Source organism: Delphinus delphis, chromosome 16 (assembly GCF_949987515.2).
Source record: "Delphinus delphis chromosome 16, mDelDel1.2, whole genome shotgun sequence".
Classification (NCBI taxonomy): Eukaryota; Metazoa; Chordata; class Mammalia; order Artiodactyla; family Delphinidae; genus Delphinus; species Delphinus delphis.
The window spans coordinates 28,485,120-28,509,932 of NC_082698.1; the positions used below are offsets into that span (position 1 = coordinate 28,485,120).

At 44.8% G+C, this 24,813-nt stretch overlaps 1 protein-coding gene, 1 non-coding gene and 1 pseudogene across 8 annotated transcripts in view; 1 reads left to right on the forward strand and 2 right to left on the reverse strand.

The window, feature by feature from the left end:
• ENTPD7 (ectonucleoside triphosphate diphosphohydrolase 7) overlaps positions 1-24,813 on the reverse strand; it is a 139,552-nt gene that overhangs the window by 85,738 nt on the left and 29,001 nt on the right. The window lies entirely within an intron of this gene.
• On the reverse strand, positions 3,324-3,396 carry TRNAR-UCU (transfer RNA arginine (anticodon UCU)). Its single transcript has one exon. It is a non-coding gene; the product is annotated as a tRNA-Arg (tRNA).
• On the forward strand, positions 4,507-8,032 carry LOC132439723 (large ribosomal subunit protein eL21 pseudogene; annotated as a pseudogene).

Consider the following 24,813-nt stretch of genomic DNA (forward strand, 5'->3'; position numbering starts at 1 on the left):
GTGGCAATATGATTTATTTGAAATAGAGTTAGGTTCATCTGTTCCTATTTGTGTTCAGTTTTTAGGTTGTTTCTCCTCTCCTCATCCTTGTTGATTTTTTTAAAAAAGCAGAAGTATTCCTCACTAGGATTCCTCACTAGGAATACTAGTAGAAGTATTCCTCGCCTAGGGCCTGTAGGGTTTATGGATGGCATCATGAGGTCTGTAAAGCCACTGGAGTTTTATGCAAATTATGTGTGCACTTTTTTCTGGGGGCAGAATCCATAGCTTTAAAAATATTCTGGGGACTTCCCTGGTGGTCCAGTGGTTAGGACTCCGAGCTTCCACTGCAGGGGGCACAGGTTTGACCCCTGGTCGGGGAACTAAGATCCTGCATGCCGCATGGCATGGCCAAAAAAGAAAATTCTCAAAATGGTCTTTAACCCCAAATACTTAGGGGAGCAAGAGAGAAGAACAGGAACCCAAGGGCCCTCCTAGAGGCCTCCTACCAGTGGGGTAGGAAGCTCCACTAGATTGTGAGATTTTCCAGAGGAGATAGGATCTTATTTATCTTATATCCCCGGTTGCCAAGCACACACACAAATGCTGAGTGAACAGACCCAAAGGAGAGAAGAGAAACTTGGGAGCAAATGTGCACATTGAAGCAAGCTCAGGACTGCTCTTTCTTCCTAAGGGCCTGCCCACCAGTGACAACATAGCATCCTTTCAGATGTCTTAGTTTCTGGGACTCTCAGGGCGGCCTAGAAACGAAGTAGAACTGGAGATGTGTGTGCAGGGGATACACAGCCTGCGCATTGGTCTACAGGTACATCAGAAACATAAACTAGGGGAACAATTTTAGTTTGCTGCAGAGACGCTGACCCAAGACTCCGATGTACTCCTTGCATGGGTTTCTTTTGGCTGCAAGGTCTCTGCCAAATTGGAGAACCAGAGCTATTACACCTGCGTAGGGAAGCTGTGTGTCACGCAGGGTTTGTCCCGGTCAGGCTCCCCACCCGCGTGTGGCGGGAGGTATAGGAACCTACTTTGGCATCTGACACAGGATGTTTCACTGAAGGACAGCACCGCTCCTCAGGGAGCTTCTGCTGCTAAAGAGGAGCCTAAGGAGGTAGATAATGAAGTGTGGGTCTCCTCTGCACGGCACATCCCACTAAGCGCTGGCCAGGAATCCGAAAGAAATGGAAAACCTGGTCCCTGCCACGTGGTTCAAAGAATGTTTAGAAAGTTATGTTTAGGCAAAGGCAAAGTCACAGAACACAAACTGAGCCCCCCATACGAGCTGAGTGATCTGTGGGGCGGGGAAGTTAGAGGAAGTTTCCTTAAAGGAAGGAGTTGATATGGACGTTGAAGAAGGGTTGAGTCTGAAGAAAAAAGAGAGGAGACAAGGGTGTTCCACCCAGCAGAGATGGCTCCAGGAATAAGCAGAGGTATAGAGAAGAGGTGCTGATCCTGGGCGCAGAGAAGGGAGGTTTCTTCAAACACCACATTGGAAGGTGCTGAGGTCATATCCCATAAAAGACACTTGTGCTTCAAGAGGGACAATGCGATGGAAATGATATTTGAGGAAGAGACTGTGTGTAGGTCTGAATTAGCGACCCACCAAATGCAAGGAGGATGGCAGGGGGATTTCTAAATTCACCTGGATGGGAGACATTTGCCTGGGCTGAGACAGATGGCCGTGTGCCCATCTGTTCACCCTACCTCCTAGCAGATCAATAAAATATGAAGATAATGATTTATATTTTATATGGCTCTGTGGTCTCATCTCATCTCATGTGCAAGATCACATTTGCACATACAGAATTCTTCCAAACAACAATGAGAATTATTTATAATGATTTATCGAGTGTCTACTATGTGCTGCTCATTGCATTAACAGCTCAGGTGAACCTCACAACCACTGTCTGAGGGAAATACATGAGAAGCCGTGTACTTTCTAACTTGGTATCATGTGTTGTGGATTTGCCCAAACGTGAGTCTCGTAAGAACCCTGTGTGTTAGGTGTGGCAGGAATTATGATCCCCATTTTGCAGATAAGAAAACGGATGCTGAGAAAGGTTAAGGCACTTGCTCACAGCCACACAGCCAAGGAGTGTCAGCCAGCTCTTTGGATCCTGACACCTTACTTTTACTCTGATTTCACAGACACAGTGTTAAATTTAAAAGAGACCTCCAGTGTAAAACACCACTTTGGCCTGGATCTGCTGCCCACTCCAGCTAAACACACCAATTCCCGACATTGATTTATTAGTAATTCAGCTTGCTCAGGGTCACTCAGTTGAGTCTGGACTGCCTGGACAAGGTGCCCAAGGAGCAGAAGTAGAGGGGACCAGCCCTCCCGTCACCTCCCCATCTTTTAGAAGACAGTAAACACTCTCTGCTTCCCCCACCCCCCGACTCAGAGAGGGCCTGGGTTGCCAGGAGGTGGACAACACATTCGATCTGCATTACATCAGCTTGCACAGCAAGATAAAGGCGGACAGAGTGAGCGCAGGGTCTCAAGGTCACCATTATTTCTTCATGCCAGGGTCGAGTCTTAGGAAAGCAAATAAAATGCTGTTGCTTGCTTGGAATTAGAGAAGGCAAGGAGGAGATCCCTGGGAGGCACTTTCCTAGGCCTCGGCCACCAGATACTCCTGCCAGCCCCTCAAAATCCACTCCCACTCCCCAGCCACAGGCCCAGCCCACACAAGCAACAAGTTCTGCCACTTAAGGTGTTCTCCCCTTGTCCCCTCAAATTCTCTCTCTGCCAGGACCATGAGCTGCTTGTTTCTAACCTATACAATTACATGGGTAATTGTGAACCAAGATGGTTCTTGCTGGTCTCACCTTTGCAACACGTGAACTTAAGGTACATTTTGCCTCTGGCTAAATCCTCAGATCTCTGCTTTATCTTCTACCTGGCTCACCTGATTCTCAGACCACTTTCCATAAATCACAGCAACAACTACAACCAAGCACCAGCAGTGGAGGTGGGGGGAGCACAGGGCCCACACATGGCTCCAGAGAGGGGTGGGGGAGACCCCATGTGCAGGAGCTGGAAGACAGTCAACGCCTAGGACGCGAAGCAAACGGGCCACTTTTTAGCTTCAGGCCAAGGTCAGGTGCTATATCTGTTCTTATCAAGTTAATGGCTTGACATGTTTGCCATCTGAGACCAAGACATTAAAAGAGGCTCGGAAGCAAGGAGTTAGATTCAGGGTTTAGCTCACTTGCCTGTCCCACAGGTGTTCCAAGATGATGGCTGTGTCCCTCCTGGGAGCAATGCACAATTCTTCTTTTTTTCTTTTTTTGCTGCACTGCACGGGCATGCGGGATCTTAGTTCCCTGACCAGGGATCGAACCTGTGCCTCCTGCAGTAGAAGCACAGAGTCTTAACCACTGGACCACCAGGGAAGTCCCCAAGGCACGATTCTTAATGTGAAATTCTTCACGCAGCATTTTCTTACTTTAGAGCTTTCGTTCCACAAAATGTATTGAGCACTTACTATGTGCCGGCATTGACAATGAGCAATTTATAATTTTGCACTTATTATGTAGGACCTGTTCATTCTCACCACAGCCCTGTGGGTTAGCTATAAAAATGCCCCATTTCACAGATGAGGAAACTGAGGCTCAGAAAGGTAAGAAGCATGCCTGAATTCACACAGCAAGTACCTGACAGAATCAGGATTCCAGTGGCTGTGTGGCTCACCACGGCCCCTTGGGGCACCTGAGAAGTGAGAGGCAGTCCTACCTACAGAAGCCACATCCCAGGGGAGAGATGGGCTTGTAAACAGATCGTGAAACGTAAGGTTTTCCTGGCTCTAACAGAAGCAGGAAGAAAGTGTTCTCTTTTTCTCTCTGCCTCTTCCTGCAGTGGTGCTCAAGGGTGGGACCCAGACCTTTGGAAATGTCAAGTTGAACACTGTCTTTCTGTGGCTTCCCACTTCTTTGCTAGTTGTCAGAGGGTCCAGAGGCCTGTGAGGAATGGCCACCCTGGAGGGTCCTTCTGTTCGCATTTGACAGCCAGGACTGTCACCCACTGTCTTGTTCACTCTCTCACTTCTTCCTGGTCTCTGCTCTGGTCTCACCTCCTCAGGGACATCTTCCTCGAATTCCTTACCTAAATAGCCTACCCCACTCCTTTGTGCCTTGCACCTGCTTTATTTCTCTTACCACATTCATCACCATCTGAAGTTTCATTATACACTTATATGCATATTGTCCATCCCCCCAAATGAAGACAGGCCTTTTCCTGTCTCAGTTGCTGCTCTACCCCCAGTACCTAGAACAGGATCTGGAACACAATCAATAATAAATAATTTATTGAGCAAGTAAATCAATTTAAACCTTACAACAATCCTGCAAGGAAGGTATCATTAACATCACGAACCTCATCATCATTTTAAAAATAAGGGAACAGGCATAGAGAAGTCATACGGCAAGTCAGGTCACGCAGGGCACCCTGTCAGTCTGGATGTGTGCCCGGGCCCCTCTCATTCCCACACCACCCTCTTAGCCCAACATTGTCTTCCTCTCCTCCTTTGACTCAGTCCACAGTTCTGTAGTCCAGGGACCGTTGGCTGATTGTGGAAAGGAAAGAAACCCAGCAACACCTGGGAGAGCCATTTACAGTCCCTGGGCAGGGCAGAGTGGCATCCTCCGAGAAGCACAGCACAGCATCGATGTCACCATCTCCCTTCCGGTTGCCACCGAGCATCCAGCCGCCGTGCAGTGGGCTGGATTACGTGGACTTTACCGCCAGGGCTCTTAGAATTTTTATCATTAACTTCATTAGAGTAGGAATCTCAGTCTATAATGGAACTGTATCATTGCTCTGGCTAAGTAAGAAGTTTTAGAAACTTACTGTTAATAATCCCTCAGTCCTTTAGTTTACTAAATATGCAGTTACCTACAACATGGTACATTGGGAGAACCATTACACTGGGAATCGGGAGATCTGAGCTCTTTCCCTGTGTCTGCCAATAAGAGCAGTACTGATGGGAGGTACTGATCCATCTCCGCCCAGGGAGACAATACACCTGCATTAACTCCGGTCCTATTTAACAAGTCCTAACAACCAAGGCAAAGGCCACCTTGAGAGCGTCTGCTGGTTTCTAAGATGCTAATGTACCATTCCCTTTGCCTCCACCACTTCCTCGTGATTCATTCCCATCTAAACCAGAGCTAAACTATGCCCCAAAGTGGTTGACTGTTTCTGCAAGGGACGAGGAATACTGGTACACCTCCCAGTTCCACTGTCCACCTTGAGGGGTCAGAGCCACATCCTCTCTGAGGCCATCGGGTCTTGTTTTCTCCAAGTGAGCTCTTGAAACAACTGCAGCTGGGCTTGTTAAACATGCACGTTCCCAGGGCCCCAGTTAAAGTCTTTGGGGGTGGGGCTCAGGAATCTGCATGTTTAACAGCGTCCACTGCCCCTCTCCCCATGCCCCAAGTGATTCTGATGTCCTCACAAAGTCTGAGAACTCATCCAGTCCAACATCCCATTTTATAGATGGGGAAACTGAGGCTTATGGTTACAAAGCCACGAGTGGCTCAGTCAGGGCCATAGGACCAGAACGCAAATTTATTTCTCAATCTCTCTCTGCTTCTTTCTCCTTCTTTTTTCCCTCCCTCACTCCCTCCCTTCCTTCTTTTCTCTCTTTATTTCAAGAACATAGACTTTTTCTCTCTCACCATATACAGGTCAGCAGAGAGGTTCCAGTTCACTGGGCAGCTCTGCTCCACATGGCTATAGAATTCAGAGTTCTTGTGTGCTTAAATAATGTTCTAGGGGTTTTTTCTTTTAAAGTCCTAATTCTTTTAAAAATCAGTAATAATGAAAGATGGTCTGACACATAGCAACGAGTAGCCATAATTTTTCATCTGCCAAGGAGGCTAAGACTTAGAGTGGGAGTGAATGAAAAGCAGTCTTATCCATTTGTTCACACATGCACGCCTTCCTTTATTCATCAAACAGTCACTGACCATCCAATAGGTGACTGGTGCTGGGACTACAACAGCACCTAAGACAGGGCCCCTGCCTTTGTTCTAAGTCAGTTCACGTCACAGTGTCACTCAGACTAGAAAAGGAAACCGGATGACTTATGAGCAAGCGTTGGGGCAAAAGGGGCCAGTGGTAGCCCCAAAGGAAAAAGAACACGGTCCCAGCCCAGCTTTGTTCTCTCCTGTGACCATCCCCTTTAGCTTCCCTCTTCTTGGAGGGGCAGAATCTGTGGCGCAAGAGTCACATACACTTTCAGCTGGAACCACCATCTTCCAGTAATTCGCCAAAATGACCAACACAAAGGGAAAGAGGAGGGGCACCCGCTACATGTTCTCTAGGCCTTTTAGAAAACATGGAGTTGTTCCTTTGGTCACAAACATGCGAATCTACAAGAAAGGTGATATTGTAGATATCAAGGGAATGGGCACTGTTCAAAAAGGAATGCCCCACAAATGTTACCATGGCAAAACTGCGAAAGTCTACAATGTTACCCAGCATGCTATTGGCATCATCGTAAACAAACAAGTTAAGGGCAAGATTCTTGCCAAGAGAATTAATGTGCGTATCGAGCATATTAAGCACCCTAAGAGCCAAGATAGCTTCCTGAAACGGGTGAAGGAAAATGATCAGAAAAAGAAGGAAGCCAAAGAGAAAGGTACTTGGGTACCTTTCTCTGGGTACCACCCAGAGAAGCGCACTTCGTGAGAACCAATGGAAAGGAGCCTGAACTGTTGGAGCCCATTCCCTATGAATTCGTGGCATGATGGGTGGAAAGAAAAGAAAAGAACTAGACTGTATAAATGTTTCTCTTAATTGAGGAGAAGTGTGTGTCCCTTCCCCCAAACAAATATTTAAAGCACATTTTGTGTCCGAATTCAGAGGGTGACGTCTTTACTTTTCAAATTTAGTGGGTTTTCTTCCTGAAAGATGTGAGGTAGTTTGTTGTGTAATTACTCCACTGGTTAATAAACTGTCGGATAGTATTTATAAAATATTTGTACTAGTTTGAAAATAGTCTCTAAACTCCTATGAAAAAAGGACTTAAAATAAATAAGTGAAAGGTTATCTGTTGCGTTATAGTTATGCTCAGGAAAAGTTGATTACTCATAATTGCATCATAAATTAAGTAGCTGGGTTTGAGGATCAGGAACTTAACTTTGAAGCCTACTACTTAAAAATACATTGTTAAACTAGTTACATGCTAGTTCTGCGTTGTTTAGACCTTTCATGCAGCAGGGCTCAGAAAAGTGTTAAAAACTAGAATACTTTTTTTTGTTTGTTTTGCGGTACGCGGGCCTCTCACTGCTGTGGCCTCTCCCGTTGTGGAGCACAGGCTCCAGACGCACAGGCTCAGCGGCCATGGCTCACGGGCCCAGCCCCTCCGCGGCATGTGGGATCTTCCCAGACTGGGGCACGAACCCGCGTCCCCCGCATCGGCAGGTGGACCCTCAACCACTGCGCCACCAGGGAAGCCCTAGAATACCTTTTTTATTTAAACTGATGATAAGTATTTCTATAGCATCCAATACGTTATGTGACATTCTAAGCACTTTACATAATGTACTCATAAAAAACTTGGAATAAGTTTTATTTTGCCTATTTTACATGAAAGGAAGCTTAGGCACAAGTAACTTGCCCGAGGGTAAGGTGCTTAGTGTTGGGCAAAGATTCAAACCTTGGCAACCCATAATCAGATCTTAGTCATCAGTGCTTTATTGCTTCATATTAATAGGAATACTTTAAATCTACCTTGTCTAGTTGGAGCACATTTTTTTTTTTTTGCGGTACGCGGGCCTCTCACCGTTGTGGCCTCTCCCGCTGCGGAGCAGAGGCTCCGGACGCCCAGGCTCAGCGGCCATGGCTCACGGGCCCAGACCGCTCCGCGGCATGTGGGATCCTCCCGGACCGGGGCACGAACCCGTGTCCCCTGCATCGGCAGGCGGACTCTCAACCACTGCGCCACCAGGGAAGCCCTGGAGCACATTTTAGGTTTTGTTACTTCCTGGATATTTTTAATTGGATGTGGTAAACATCCAGTAGGGAACTGATCCCATCCCATCGCCCTGCCTTCAGTATTCTATGATAATACCTGTAGCAAGCTTATTTAAAATGAAAGCCTTGACTACCTACTTAGTATTCTCTCCTTGCTATTAGACTTGAGGACAAGAACCTATTTATAATTTTAGCAGATGCTGTGAATAGGTAAAAACCCAATGTTAGTGGCCTTGAGTTTCATCTAGTGAAGTGTGATGGTAATAGGGCTGCTTTGGAATCCAGCAAACCCTGGCTTTGAATCTTGGATTCCTAACCTAACTCAATAAATGGTGGTTATTAATTGCCCTCCTCCCCAAAAAAAGAGTCACATCCAGTGTTTCTAGTCCCAGACTGGCCGCATCCTGGGTTCAAGAACAGAATCCAGGGCGGGGAAGGAAGGAGGCTCTTTCTCCTCCCACAGCCTCAGTGCCCAGTGTGCTGAGGACACCGAAGTCGGAGCAAGGCCTTCCCTGACAGACCAGGAGGCTTAGCAGTCCGTGCAGAGCCAATAAACATCTCCTTGGACTTTAATAAGGTTTTGAATGGGTTCCCACTTAAGTAGTCCTTGAGAAACTTGGAAAATATGGCTCAGTGTGAAAGTTTTATTAAGCAGGATGTTGGGAAAATTAGTGGTGTCATTCAGCATCCCCCAAAATCATTTTTGGCATCAATTTGCTTTGCCCTAGGTGGTCTCCAAGCCATCCTTTTCTTCCTCCCCCTCGGTCTCTCTCCTAATCCCAGCAACCGTTCAAAGGGACTTGTGCAGCTTTGAACAGGGTTGTAAACTGGGACTTGCATAAAACCAGGGGTCAAGGGAGCTATAACAGAATGATTTAAGCAAACAAAGGCCACTTTATGTTCCAACCTAAATGTTGAAAAACATAAAACCATTCTTAAATACATGCTGGCTGAGTATATGGAGAAAAAACTTCCTTTTGAAAATAAACTTTGTCTTCTATAAGCGGTTCATTACACACCATCATAAAAGTGAGGTCCCGGCAGAGGGAAAAGCATTGCAAAGGCAGAGAAAGGAGAAGAGATTGCCCAGTGGGCTCAGAGTGGGGAAGAGCCAGGGTGGCTGCAGCACAAAGGCAGGAGGTGGCTGGGGGAACTGCTCAGGATTCCTGTCTCCCTCCTCAGAGGTCACCCCTTAAACTCTCAGCTGCCTGCCTGCGAGAGGCAGAAAACCACAGAAGGGAGAAAATAACAGCTTCCGAGATTTACAGCCACCGTTGCCCTGTGTCTCCTAAATGCAGAGCATTGTGCTCAGAGATTTCTGTACATTTTCTCACTGATTTCTCCAATAATTTTGCAAGGAAGGCGCTATTCCCTACTTCACACATAACCTAGCCATGGTCATCCAGCTAAAGGGGGATTTAAACTCAGGCCCCCCCATACACTCTAAAGCCTATTAAGTTTTTAAAAACCACATCATAGAGAAGATGAATATAAGTATTTGCCTGTGATGACATGAGCACTTCTTATGGTTTCCCCACATTTACTAATATATATTTTTTGAAAAACCACTTATTAAAAAAATACAAGTCATACATATTTAACACAGTCTTATAAAAGCCAAACAATTCAGAATGAATAGAAAAGCAAGACTTCTCCTGACATTCCCTATAATTAAAGGTATAGCTATAACAAAAGCATACTGGGGGAAAAATTTTTTTGAAGAGAAAAGAAACAAAATCTACAGTCCCTCCACTTTAATGAAACAAATGGGAGTGATTAGAATATTACTTTTCAGTCTGATTTTTTTCTATACTGGGGGTAACCGTTGTGTGATACACACTCATATTTTGTATCCTGCTTTCCTCAAATTAATGTCATGGGCATTTTCTGTGTCATCTACCTGGTCCTCTTATCCTTTGGAGTTCATGCCTGGGTAACATTTAATTGAGAGCCATAGTTGTTTGTTTTGTTTTGTTTTGTTTTGTTTTTCGGTACGCGGGCCTCTCACCGTTGTGGCCTCTTCCGTTGCAGAGCACAGGCTCCGGACGCGCAGGCTCAGCAGCCATGGCTCACGGGCCCAGCCACTCCGTGGCATGTGGGATCTTCCCAGACCGGGGCACGAACCCGTATCCCCTGCATCGTCAGGCGGACTCTCAGCCACTGCTCCACCAGGGAAGCCCGAGAGCCATAGTTTGCTTAACCATCCCCCTATTGCTGAACATTTAGATTGTTTCTAATGATTTGCTATTATCAAGTGTTCTGTGTTTAAGATCTCCAGGCATTTTTCTCCCCTTTCTCTAGTTTGGATTATTTCCCTAGCATTCCCAGAAGTAGAATTACTGGGTCAAAGCATGTGAACATTCTTAAGGCTCTTGATCCATAGCGCCTAATTGTTTTCCAAAAGGATTGAACCCGTTTTTGCTATTTGGAAGCTGGCTACTTTCTCTGTGTGGGAAGTTCTGGGGAAAGACTTTGTTTAAGACTTCTTATTCTGCTTAACTGAAATCATTACACTCTAATTTTGCTGTTTCATACGGCCTTTCAAAGCCTGTTGACAATGTCTGACCAACTGATTAACGGGTGGAAGATTTATATTGGCCCCCCTGTCTCCAGGCTCTTCCTGCCTTCAATCTGTTTTGCACACTGCAGCCAGATTAATTCCTTTGGAAACATCACTTGCCTTGTGTCACTGTCCTGCTCAGTAACTTGTAGTAACTCTCTGTTTCCTCCAGGATCAAGTCCAAACTCCTCTACTGGGCCTTGAAGACCCTCCATAGGTCCCACCAGCCTTCCCGATTCAATCTGATCTCCTACCACCCTCAGCAGAAACCTTCAGCCACTCCCCTTCTAATCCCTAAATTATGCTCCATCTGCTTTCCCCTTTTGCTTATGTTTTCTCCCACCTGGAATGCTTCCCCGTCCTTTCTACCTAGTCCAAATCCTTCTCCTCTTTCAGGGTGATTCAGTCTCAGTGAGTCAGTTGAGAATTCTGTGAGAAGAGCCATGGAAAGTGGGGAAAACCTAGAATCAGGAATGCAGAAAGAGAGGGAATCAAAAGAGGGAAAACAGTGGTGATGCCATGCATGCCATCAGGGGCCGGGAGGACCCAGGCACCCCTTCATTAAAGACATGATTAGGTTGGCAACAGAGATCAGAACCAAGGCAAAATTCTTTGCACTATTGATAACATTTAGGCTGTTTTTAATGGCCTAAAGAGGGGATCTGTGAGAGAGACTGATTGCGGGCTAGGGCTAATAAAATAATGATGACAATAATAATTATAGTATAGTTAGGTTTAGCTTCACTTTGAAAAATAATGCTTTAAATATGAAAAATTAATTGATATTTTATGAAAAGAAATCCTTAGGAAGTCCAGTGCTGGAATGGCAGCTCCCTGCTCATCAAGGACGCTTTGGCTCTCTGCAATGCCATCCCCAGGGTGTGGCCCTCCTCCTCACACTCCAATATGGCAGTTGGGGCACCAGCCATCACATCTAGAGTCCAGACCAATAACAGGCATAAGGATGACAAAGAGTGTCTCTGTTTAGGGAGAGTTCCTAGAAATCACAGGCAATGCTTCTGCTCAGAACCCATTGGCCTAGTCACATGGCTGTACCTAGCTGTAAGGGAGTCTATATGCCCAGATAAAAATCAGGGTTATATTATTAAAACAAAGAGAAGAACAGATGTGGGGGCACACAGCTAGCAGCCTGTGCTACCAGCTATTGAGGCACTGTGGTAATCAATTTATATCAATTATCTCTTCTAATTTTTATACCAATTCTATAAGCAATTACATAATGCAAAGGAGAGTAAGACCTGGACTGTCTCTGAGTCCAGAGCCTGGACTCTTTTTTAAAAAAAGTTTTTAGGCTTTGTGGAAACATGTTTCATGATATAAAAATCACAAAATAATTGATAAATTTTTTTTTCTTGACGAAACACACACACACACACACACTTCACCTTTCAGAGATTGAGTCTTACAGTCTCTGAAGCTGCATCTCACCATACAGAACTGACTGGAGCCCCTCCTTCAGTATATGTTTAGTTACATTTTTTTGTATACTGTAGGTCTTATTTGTGAAGAATATATAAGACTTTCTCTACAGGTTGTAAAACACACACGGTTCTCAATAAATAATACTGAGATAATGTTCTAAAGGGAAAAAATAGAAATTAATTTTTGAGAACATTCAAGGTAAACAGGTTTCACAAGTGAGAGGTCTACTGAGATAGTCGTGAATGTGAAAGAGGGTAAGAAAGGTGAAATTCTTCTTCCTTCAATTTGTATTGTGTTTTGAATTATCACTCCAGTTTTCCTATAAAACAAATGAGTGGGAAAATTGCCACATAGGGAGGGTGGCCAGGTTTGCTAATGCTAATTTTGTGACTGCTCGGTATCTAAGATGCTAGGAGGCATGAACTCTTGATGGAGTTGGATAGGTATCACAGCCCCAGGCCAAGAGGCAGGGTGAGGGTGAGGTAGGATGGTAGGGGTCAGAGGGCATATTTGATCATAGAAGGAAAGCTGTTTGGAAAAAGGTTTTCAGACTGATAGGGACTGCAGACAGAGAAGGAAGAGAGAGTATAGGGCAGAGACTAGTTTAAAAAATACTGTGAACATGGAATGGGGTTGGGGAGGCCAACTGGAGTTTAAATACTCACAGATAGGCAGTTTTAGCTTTACGCCACCGGCTACCCTTGGTTCCTCCCGAGCTCCCAAGGCCGAATTATACTCTAGGACTGCAGTCAAGGAATGGTCAGGCCCAGTAGCTGCCAGCTTTTGTCAACGTCCCTGCCTTCTGTGACCTGTAAGCCTGAGTTGCCTGCAGGCCGCAGTAAAGGAGGGGTTGCATTCCAAAGGAATGACCAAGGCTGGGCGTTGCCAAGAGAGGGGAGCCAGAGAAAATCATAGGGAAATGCTAGTTCCTAGAATGTAAGCAGCTAGAAGGCAAGGACCAGGTCAATTTTGTTCCATGCTATATCACTACACCAAGTACACTATCTAGTCCATGGTTCCCTCCACCCTTACCCGATGAAGTTTTGTTAAATGAACGAATGAAAGACTGTGGCCCTGAGGTCACAAGCTAAGAAGGATCTATAAGCACCTTCCTGCTGGCCCTTTAAGGTGACCAGCTGGGAATGTCAGGAAACATTCTATGGGAGGCAGCCCTGGCCTATTTCAGCACATGGGCAACTTCGGGTTGAAGCCAGGGGCTGGTTTCAACCGCACAGTGGGTCTCCGGTGTGGGATCTAGGACCTTAAATGGCAGTGACTGAGAAATCTCTCTGAGACTGGATAAGGGGAGGACTTTGTCCTTTCTGTCTCTTTTTGCCCTCTTCCTACCAAGTCTCAGGTATCATCCTAAATGCTCTTACATGCGTTATCTCATTTAATCTCCAGGGAGGTCGACATTAACAATCCCCATTTTCCAGATGAAGGAACTGGAACTTGAAGAGGTTAAGTAACCTGTTAAGTATTCCTGTTCAAGGAATGAGAGTTCTTAAGTGGGAAAGCAAGATACCAACCCACCTCTCCCTGACCCCAAAGCCCTCATCTTAACTACTCCACTCCCTGCCTCTATTGGCTCCATGTTCTATCTCACTTAACCTGGTTGCAAAATGTTTTGTTTACCTATCTAACTAACATTTTATTTTAAGATATTTTCAGATGAACAAATTTTGCAAAAACAGTACAAATAATCCCCATCTACCCTCCATCCACACGCCCCAGATGTTGGTCTTTTATTGCCAGGAGTAAATATAGCTTACATTTCCTCACTGTACTTTTATGTCCCGTTGGACTTAAATTTTCATCAGTTTTTCAGCGATTGTACACCCCGGCTGAAGGCGAGGAGAAGAAGCAACGTGGCAGCTGGCTGGTGGGCAGCGGGCTGCACTGACCACATGGGAACCCAGACGCCCTGGAACAGATGTGCCGACTCCCAACATTCCCCCAGAGGACAAGAGGGTCATCCAGCGACTCCTCTAATGGGGAGGCTTCGGAGGAATGTCCCAGACACCAGACTTGAGAGATTCATTAGCAACAAAAGATGTCTAAACAAGGGAAACATTAGCAATGACGGCCCCTCAGAATAATCCCACCTCTTTTTCCCTTGTGCTGTCAGTTCAGGGCAGAAAGACTTACTGTGAACCTACTATGAGTCTGGCACTGAATTAGTGCTGGGGAAAATGATAACCTTGTCAGTGATGCAGCCTCAGAAAAAATGAGATGGTTGACTAGAAAAGATAGGGGAGACTTGGTAGGAATTTCCCCACTAGTATTCAATCAGGGACCCTCAGTTAGGAAAAAACCTCAAATTATTTTGGAAACAAAATTAGGAGGCTGGGGGTGGGGGAGGGAGTCAAGAGAAGACGGGACAAGTTCCCACATGATAACAAGGCAATCCAGCTCTGTTTCCTGCCTAATGCTGGTGGTCCTGGGGGAGGGGGGCAGCTCAGAGGGAAGCAGGCCCTGTGAGAGGTGGCCAGAGAAGCGAGGGGGCCAGAATACTGCAGTTTTAAGGGCAGAGCAATACAGGTAGAGCCCCAGTTTAGCCCCCAAGCAAACCTACAGACCATAAAAAGATGAGGGGATTTGGCTAATGCTTCTGGGACAATATCTGCCTACAGAGCAGAGGGGAGAGCCGTGGGGAGCACCCTCACCCTCAGGGTCCTTCATTGTACCCGTAAAGCCTTCTTGGTCCTTTTTCCTTGCATGTTCTCCGTGCCTCCCTCATGTCGTTTCATCCACTGACCCAGAAAACCCCAGGGGGGACCTGCTGAGGCTCTCAAGTCGGATAGGTCTGGATTCAAGTCCCAACTCTGTCACTAACCAGCTGGATGGCCACTTAACTAACCTCTCTGAACCTCAGTTTCTCATCTGTAAAGTGCAGGTGATGATACCTTTTCATGAATTTGATGTGATGATGGAAGGAGCTTTCGCATGGAAAGTGCCCAACCTGGCTCCAGGAAAGCAGTCTCCTTCCTGACTTCTCAGGCCACTTTGCCCTCCCAACTGCCTGCCCTTCACCTCTGATAACACTGGTGGCCAGCATGTTGCTCTCTCCTTATCTGTTTTTTCCAGGTTATGGTGGAAACAGACTAAGGAGCCTGAAGATCTGGGTCTGAATCCTGGTTCTGCCATATAACAGCTGTGTGACCTTGAACAAGTCACTTAATCTCTCTGAGCTCCAGGTTCCTCACTTGCAAAGTGGGAATTATACCTACCTCAAATGAAATAATGTAGGGAAGTGCTTTGTAAGTGTTAAGGAACTTTATGAGACTCAGCTGATGTCTTGCTGCCCTTCTCATCTCCCCCCACAATTCTCCCACTCCCAGCCTCCATCCTCTGACATCAAGCCTAACTTGGGTAGCAGGAGCACCAAACAGGGAGTTAGGAGCTGTGAGTTCTGGTCCAAGTTCCATCATCAATTTGGGGTCCTTTGGCAAATCATGATCTTCCCAGGGCCTAGGCTTCTCTCTGAATAGAATATCGCTCATGGCCTCTTCTACAATGAGGTTCCACCCATTTGTGGCTAAAGGGGTCAGGAGTTTATTTTCAGACAGGAATACAGTCAGGCTTGGAGGATGTCACCGCTTCTGTGCACAGCTCTGTTCTCATCACATTCTTCTATTAATATGGCCGAGATCATGCGCTGCTGGGTCACGTGTGAGCCTGAGAGTGTCTCCAATACTTAGTTTAGGGTAATTAGTCTTTTTGACCCTTAGCAGGGGAAATGTCTCCAGTTGGGGGGAAATGAAGTTGTCAAACATAGTCCTTAAGGAGAGGGAGATTTATAGGAGATCACATACAAAAGCACAGGAATTAAACAAACAAACAGGGAAAGAGCACTTAAAAGCTCAGACCAAACAATATATACTGCACGCTATGCTCAGGCAGGTCAACCATGGTCCGAGGTCTCCCCAGGCACCACCCAAGTGTAACAGCCCAGACAATTGTTCATCTTCCAAGAAGCCGTTCCCAGAAACCACAGGGTTGCAGGAAGGTAAAACCAATGATGTCATCGAGGGGAAGAAACGACAGTGGTTAGTACAGTCCTTTACTGACCATTTTGTTTTTTAAAACTTGTCTTTGTGTAGCCCAAGATTTGGGCCCTGCTCTCTGTCCTACCCCTCCTCATGGCACCCTGCGCCCTGACTACCCCAGTGACACTGCACCTCCTCGTGTCCCTCCAGCTCTGCTGCCCTCTTGGCTTTCTTTCGGGTAGAGCCTCCGTAAAACACAGGATGCAAGTTAAATTCCAATTTCAGCAAAACCACACATTTGTTTTTTCAGTATAAGCATGTCCCAGGGACTATTTGGGATGTCCTCATACTAAAAATTATTCACGGTTTAACTGAAATTTAAATTTAAGTGGGCATTGTGTATTTTTATATGCTAAATCTGGCAACCTACTATCAAGGCATTTTTGGTTTTTATCTCTGTCCAGAACATACTACCGCCACATCCTCCCTTGGCCAGCTCCATGTCATTCAAGTTCCACTCAAGGGTCCCCTCCTTAGAGTGACACTCTCTGACCCTCCCCTTCAATATAAAGTAGCCGCCCTCCCCGCCATAGTGCCTTTCTAGCATATTCCCCTGTTACCTCTCTCTGAAATGAGTTTGCTTATTTGTTTCCTTGCTTAATGTCTGTCTCCTCCGGCTAGAATGACAGACATTGTTATGTTTTTCCCTAATCACTCTCCAACACCTGAATGTACCTGGCACACGCCAGGCATTTAATAAATATTGGTTGAATAAATGAATGAGTAGAACGTATGCTTCAGAGCAGTGCTTCACAAACTTCCATGAAAACCCTAGAGATTTTGTTCAGTTTTGTTAAAATCCAGATTCTGATTCTATAGGTTGGACGTGGGCCTGATATTGTGTATCTCTAACAAGCTCCCAGTAATGCTGAAGCTGCTGGTCCACAGACCATGCTTTAAGCGACAGTAGAATTCTCTGTGATGATGGAAATGTTCTATATCTGCACTATCCACTATGGCAGCTACTAGCCACATGTGGTTGTTGAATATTTGAACTGTGGCTAGTGTCACTGAGGAATTTCACTTAATTAAAAATTTTACTTAATTTTACTTAATTCTAATTAATTTAAGTTTAAATGGTACAGCTGTTCGGACAGCACAACCCGAGGGAAGTGGTTCTCAATCTTAGCTGCACATTAGGATTACCAGAAGCACACTGGAAAATACAGATGCCAGAACCTCTTGCCTTGGGTCTTAGAGAATTGGTTTTTACTCTTGTGTTTTAAAGCTCCCCCAGGTTATTCCAAAGTGCAACCAGAGTTGAGGACCTCGCCCTAAGAGTTTTCAGAGCAGCCATACTTTACTTTCCATTCAATTCCTGCCACAGCCTAGACAGCGGAAAAGACAAGTGTAACTAAATATCATCAACCCCATTCTACTGGGAATCACTGAGGTGCAGGAAGATACAGGGATTTGCCCAAGGTTATATAGCTGGCAACTGATGGAGCCAGGACCCACAGAGCCCTTGTGTTTCCACATTCATCCTCTCCCTCAAATTCTTTGTGAAAAGAGGCAAATGTCTTCGGTCAGTCAGTCCTCCCTAGCTGCCATCCTCTTTCCATAGCTGCCAGCAACTTCCACCTGCCTTTGATGGCCCCTTCCCCAGGGCTTTGTCTGGCTTCATCACCCCCCAGAGAGGAGAGCCGATTAGAATCCTCACGTTGTTTTCATCACTGATCACAAAAAGAATGGGTCTCTCTCTACCAGACAGGAAGGAAATCCAAGTTTGAGTGGACGAGGGCACCTCGCCATGGAACTCATCACTCCCAGGGTGGGGCCTCCAAGTGGAACAGACCCATTCCTTCCTGCCGCACCTGCCCATGAGGGCACAGATTGAGGGGTCTTAGGGAGGGAAGTCGACAGTGACAACACAGGTGACCTGGGAGGGTCTCCTGAAGAGTTCAAAGACCTTGCCAGGGTTTCCTGGGACAGAGTTGGGAGGGTTGGTTTTAGGTGATCCACAGGAAAATTTTTAAATGTTTAATACTTATGTATTTATTTTAATGTATATTAAGAAAAACGCAGCTCATTAAATCTGCAATTTCACAGATATTTCTTTAAAAAAATTTTTTTTACTTTTCATTTTATATTGGAGTACAGTGGATTAACAATGTTGTGTTAGTTTCAGGTGTACAACAAAGTGATTCAGTTATACATACACATGTATCTATTCTTTTCCCAATTAGGTTGTTACAGAATATTGAGCAGAGTTCCCTGGGCTATACAGTAGGTCCTTGTTGGTTGTCCATTTTAAATATAGCAGTGTGTACATGTCAATCCCAAACTCCTTAACTATCCCTCCTCCCCTCCCTTCCCCTCTGGTAACCATAAGTTTGTTCTCTAAGTCTCACAGATATTTCTGATATAAAGTTCCTGGAAAAATTAATTTACTTAAGAAAAAAGGGAGCACATTTAAAGCAAAATGTTAAGGAAATAACAGTACGAGTGGGACTTGGATATGGCCAAAATGGTGACGGGGGTGGGGGGGGTGGGGGGGGCGGGCCTGGGTATACCCTGAGGATGTAGTGAGAGGGCGTGGACTGTGTCCTTTGTTTGGGAGGTCAGAGGTGGAAGGGAAGGCTTTCATGGAAACATTCTTGTCAGCAGCATGTCTTTCAATAATAAAGAATTTCTGTTGCTAACAAGAAATCTATTGTCTTGGAATAATGGTCAGGAATGAAAACGGCACAGCATCAAGCCCTCCAGGGCCTGCAGTGAGGTCCAGCTGAGGGAAAGGACAATTCCCCGGCCCATTCAAGCTCCAACAAGCCTGTAGGAGACCACACTCAGCTGAACATCTCAGTCCTGCTGCAGACACGCCGGGACAGCTGTGCTCGTCTGAGTCCGGTATCCAAGGACAGGCCCTTGTGGAAGCCAAAGAGCCTGGTTCTAGCTATCCAGGCACAGCGTTTCCTCAGTTTCACCAGTCCCAGCCCTGCCTGGAGCCCGGAAGGACTAAGCTCTGAGTGGTTACTGCCAAAAATTACACACCCATATTGATGGGTCCAACCCCATGTATGCTCAATTCACACCTTTATTTTTCACGGGGACTCAGAGCCCCCCTGGGGAATGGATGAACCAGGACCCTGAGATGGCAAAAGGATGTGTGCTCAATTTAATGGGCTGACAGTCACACTCTGAGAATGAAAAAGGATTGGATCCAGTTTTTAGGAATAAGAGTTGCCATCTTTAAGATGTTCCAAGAAGGGGGGAGGTGTGAAAAGGCAGAGCACAGAGGATTTCTAGGGCAGTGAAAATACTCTGTATGATACTATAATGATGGGTACATGCCATCATGCATTTGTCCAAGTCCATAGAATGTATACCACCAAGTGTGAACCATAATGTAAACTATGGACTCTGGGTGATTATGATATATCAATGTATATATCACTAGTAACAAAAGTACCCCTCCGGTGGGGGTTATTGATAATGGGGTAGGCTGTGCAAGTGCGGGGGCAGGGAATATATCGGGATTCTCTGTACTTTCCTCTTAGTTTTGCTCTGAACCTAAAACTGCTTTTAAAAAATAAATTTAAAAAAGTTCCAAGAGAATTTGTGAACACCCAAAATCAAAATAACCTGAGGGTGGGGGAGTGACTTCAGAGAGAACCAACTTAATTGTGGGTATAACTGAGGACGCTTAAACTGTTTATATCTTACGGAGCGCGCGCGGGCTAAAGAAAGAATGTGCTCAGAACTGGCATAATCTATATAAGGCCCCCAGGAAGGTTTGCTCAGAGAGTCAGTTTATATCTTCAGTACGATACGGGGGACAGGGTGTCCAGATCCACAACTTGGAGACCAGTTCTGGAGGCAGGTAACAACCACAAGCACAGTCAAATCAATGGTTAACGTTAAGTGGATACTTACTAAGTGCCAGTCACCATTTAAAAGCATTTAATCCTATGACAACCTTAGGAGGTAGGCACTAATAGTATCCCCATTCTAAAGATGAGGAAACTGAGGCACAGAGCTGTTAAGTGACCCACCCAAAGCCACATCTGGCTAGTAGGCATGGAGATAACCTGGCACTCACAGCTGCATGATACTGCCATTAAGACCATCTAGGCAACACGCATGCTCCAAGCTCATGCTCACCAAGCTATCCTCAAAGGTAATGCTGGCTAAGACAGCAGAGTGGGAGTCAAATCTTGGCTTTATCACAGTTTAGTTTCTTAACCACTTTATGCCCCAATCCCTCATCTGTAAAATGGGAATAATAATACCTGTCTTGCAGGGTGTATGAAGATGAAATGAGAGGATGTACTCCAAGCCCTTAGCAGTGTTCTTGGCACAGGGGAAGCCCTCTTTGTTACTGACCAGCTTAACCTCCCCTATAGGTAAATCTTCTTGGGAAGCTTCATAATAACAATGGCTCCCTTTTACTGAGGGTTTCCCACGTGCCCTCAGCTAAGAGCTTTGAGTACATCCTCTAGTTTCATTTCACCTGCACCCTGAAAGGCAGGTGTTATCATCCTAATTCAGAATATTTGAATTCTGGTTTATCCATTTACCTCTTGTGAATTTAATCATTTCCCCAGAGACAAATAATTTCTGGGTGTAGAAACCCAAATAGCACCTTTGGGCCTGCAAAGCTGAAGCCCAGGCCCCGAGGGCTCCATGGGGGTGCCTAGCAGGCCCCTCCCAGGCACCAGACATCTGATGCTTGGAGCCACCTCTATAGGCTGCCACGGGATATGCCCAGGACACCCTGAAGCTGCTAATCCTAGCATCAACATTATGTTTTTCCTTGAAGGATTTCCTTTCCTTTAACAAAATCGGTATTGACTAATATTAACACATAATCAAACTGTTAACACCAACGCCTGTTTGATGTATGGCCTCCTAGGCATCGTCATATGTATCTACACATCCTTAAAAAAAGAAAAAAAAAAGAAATTCTCTTTTATGTACAGTTCTTGCTTTTCCATTTAACATATGATAGAAATCTTTCCATGTCAGAATATAAAGCTCTACATTATATTTTAAAAGCTACATAAAATGCAGCATGCTTTTTTTAACTGGTTAAGGAAGAGTGAACATTTATCCTTTTTAACTCCTCAATATTTTTATAAACTTTTCAACAATGAAGGTATATTGCTTAAGTGAAAAAGAGATTAGAAATGCTTTTTTAAAACTAATATTGAAAAGATAATGTAGCAACACTTTAAAAATAAAGTTTCTTTTTTTATAAATTTATTTATTTTGGCTGTGTTTGGTTTTTGCTGCTGCGCGTGGGCTTTCTCTAGTTGCGGCGAGCAGGGGCTATTCTTCATTGCGGTGCGCGGGCTTCTCATTGCAGTGGTTTCTCTTGTTGTGGAGCACGGGCTCTAGGAGCACGCAGGCTCAGTAGTTGTGGCTCGCGGGCTCTAGGGCGCAGGCTCAGTAGTTGTGGCTCGCGGGCTCTAGAGCGGAGGCTCAGTAGTTGTGGCGCATGGGCTTAGTTGCTCTGCGGCATGTGGGATCTTCCCGGACCAGGGCTCGACCCCCTGTCCCCTGCATTGGCAGGCGGATTCTCAACCACTGCGCCACCAGGGAAGTCCTAAACAGTTTCATTTTTGTTAATTATTTTCCAGTTCTTGTCCACATACAAGAATTAGAACAAATATTTTTAAATAGTTATGACCATGCTGAAATACTCCTTTATCACATTATCTGAAACATTGCCCACGTTTCTATGGAGCCCCCTTAAAGGCTTGTATAAAGGTGTGGAGAGCATGGGGATGGTGGAAGGTGGTGGGCTATTCCACAGGGTAGTGTCCAGAGCAGAGCTCCAGGGACAGAGCGCTTAGCAGTCTGGTAAGACCCCTGGACCCCTTCCCAGAATAATACTTTCAAATGTATAAAATAAGGGACTTCCCTGATGGTCCAGTGGTTAAGACTCCACGCTCCCAACGGAGGGGGCCCGGCTTCGATCCCTGGTCAGGGAACTAGATCCCGCATGTGGCAACTAAGACCTTGCACGCTGCGACTAAGAGCCCTGCACGCAGCAACGAAGGTCCGGTGTGCCTCAACTAAGACCCAGCACAGCCAAATAAATAAATAAATAAATAATTTTTTAAAACCAAATGTATAAAATAAGGTATATAAGATTGCAAAAGAAAACAATTACATTGAAGTACAATTATCAAAATAAAAATATGTAAAATTGTAGTAATATATGTACCTCTTTGTGCATTAAGGAACAAAGTCTAGCAGTGAGTCTAATTTCTATCGTTAATTCCAAAGTCGTGATGAACACAAATATTTCATGATATCTACAACACAATAAGTGATATGAAAACATCTGTGATTTCTATTGGTGACAAGTCTCAGGTTCACTAATATGGCTGTGGTTGTTGAGTATGTTTGTAATTGAAGGAAATGCTACATTTCATTCTATGTTAGCAAAAATAAAGATGTCATTTTTCCCCAACCCAAATTCATAGACCCCCTGAATTCTATAAGGGAAATGGGTTCTAGGTCAACTGATGCCTGCTCTGCAGAATTTCTATACTTACTAGCCTAGGAAAGATGAAGGGAGAAAATTATTTCCATATCTCTTCCCTATTCATTTTTTTCTACATATTTTATCCAAACCACCAGGCTCTCCAGCTCCCATGACTCTGAGATCATTCAGAATTAACTTTCTAGAGATGGGAGAAACCCATCTCTAACCAACTGCCCAGCCCCCAACCACTTCCACTCCCCGGTCATCCTCTGCACATGCACAGAAGCTCGTCTCACCATCTTCCAACTCGGCATGCTTCATATTTGCACTAGATTTAACATGCACATCCCTCCTTCTTCCTTCCTAATAGTTACGAAGTCACCAAACAAGTCCAGTCAGTTCTGAACGAAGGAAGCTGGATAATCCGCCTACTTATTGAAGGCTGCCTAATCCAAATAGATGTTTTTCATCACTGAAGGTATTTTCCAGGACTCTGCAAATCCAGAGGATCAGTCTCCTTCCTTCACACAAGCATCGGCACTGGATTCATTTCTGACATCACCGGCACCAACCAGGCTCTGGTTCTTGGCCCAAGTTTCAGAAATTATCTGCAATGATTGTACTCTCCTTTTCTTCCACCAATAATTATAACATACTGCTTTGTGTGGCACCTATGCTTCTCAGAAGTAATGTTCACATACGAAATGCTGTTATCCCAGAGGCAGGATGCAGACATGGAACTCTGGGTTCCTAACGCAATGTTCGCTCCATGATGCCAAGATTCAATTATTACTATTTCTGTTATAACAGAGAATTCCTAAAACATAGTGAAGTTGTGTCCCCTTTAACTGAACATGAAAATCTCATGATCTCTTTTATTTGAAAACTTTAAATGCTTAAAATATTGTGGCTAAAAACAAATTAAAGACATGGGAATTTTTGAAATACTCTATTTTTTTAAATACTACTCTTATTTTGATTTTTAAAAACAACAGAATTCAACTTTAATCACACAATATCCTAGATGTGTGATCAAATTGTCCCAGTTTGTCTGGGACTTCCTGTTTTAAAACTAAAAATGCTACAGTTTGCAAACCCCTCAGCCTTGGACAAACCCTCCATCCTGGTAAACTAGGACAGTTGGTCATACCAGGTGTCACTGTAAGCTTTGACATTGATTATTGGCCACAATTTTTTTAATCCTTCATAAAGTCAAAGATAGACCACAACAGGAATCATTTTCATTGCCATACCTTTGCTGCTCCACAGAGATGTGGATCCTCTCCCATCAATTTATTTCTCTAAGTGATTTTAAAAGTTCAAAGTATATGTAAATACCAAAAAGTTAGGTTTCATTGGTTGTAAGCAACAGATTCACTCTAACTTAAGCAAAGAAGGAATTTCTCAAAAAAAAAAAAAAAAAAACCAGAATCCAAGGAAAACCTGAAGAACCCAGCTTTGGAATGGACAGGAACTAGAATAGCTCCTGGGATCTAAGTAGCAAGAATTACTGGGCAATCGCTTTTGTGAAGAGATTAGCAAACTTTTTCTTTAAGGGTCCAGATAGTAAATATTTTAGGCTTTGTGGGGCAGTCTCTATCATAACTACTCAATTTTGTCATTGCAGCATGAAAGCAGCCATAGACAATACATAGACAAATGACTATGTCTGTGTCCCAGTAAAACTTCATTTACAAAAATAGCCAGAGACCCTGATTTGGTTGGTGGCCACAGTTTGCCAACCTTTGCTTTAGGGTATATCGTTTGGCAATGGATCTACTCTGTTTTCAGTCTTCTTGAATCTTTGGCTCAAAATTCAAATTCAAAGAAGGAAGCATCTGATTGGCAGAATTCTTTGGCCAGGGGAGAGTGGCGTGCCTTGACTGGCCAGATTTTATCCATTTTGGAGAGGTAACTCCCCAGAGCAAAATTAGGGACAGTTACCAAAGAAGGAGGAATGAATTCAGGTGAAGCTGAAACAACAGCTATTTACCTCATCAGGGTTAGTTTCTCATTACCACTTTACTCTCTAGGGAAGGAGTCCAAGAAACCCAGGACATACTAGTATTATAATAGAGTGTTTTTTCAGCTGAACCAAACTTGGGTCCACTTGCCCACTGAGCAGAAAAACCCATCTACTGACACCAGGTTGTGGCGAAGGAAAGTGCAGCATTTACTGCAGGGCTGAGCCAGGAGAACGGGCAGCTCATGCTCAAAAGACCTGAACTCCCTGATGGTTTTCAGAGAAGGGTTTTTAAAGGCAACATTTTGGCGGGTGAGGGTTGCAGTTTGTGGACTTTCTTCTGATTGGTTGGTGGTGATGTAACAGGGTGATGTGTCAGGAATC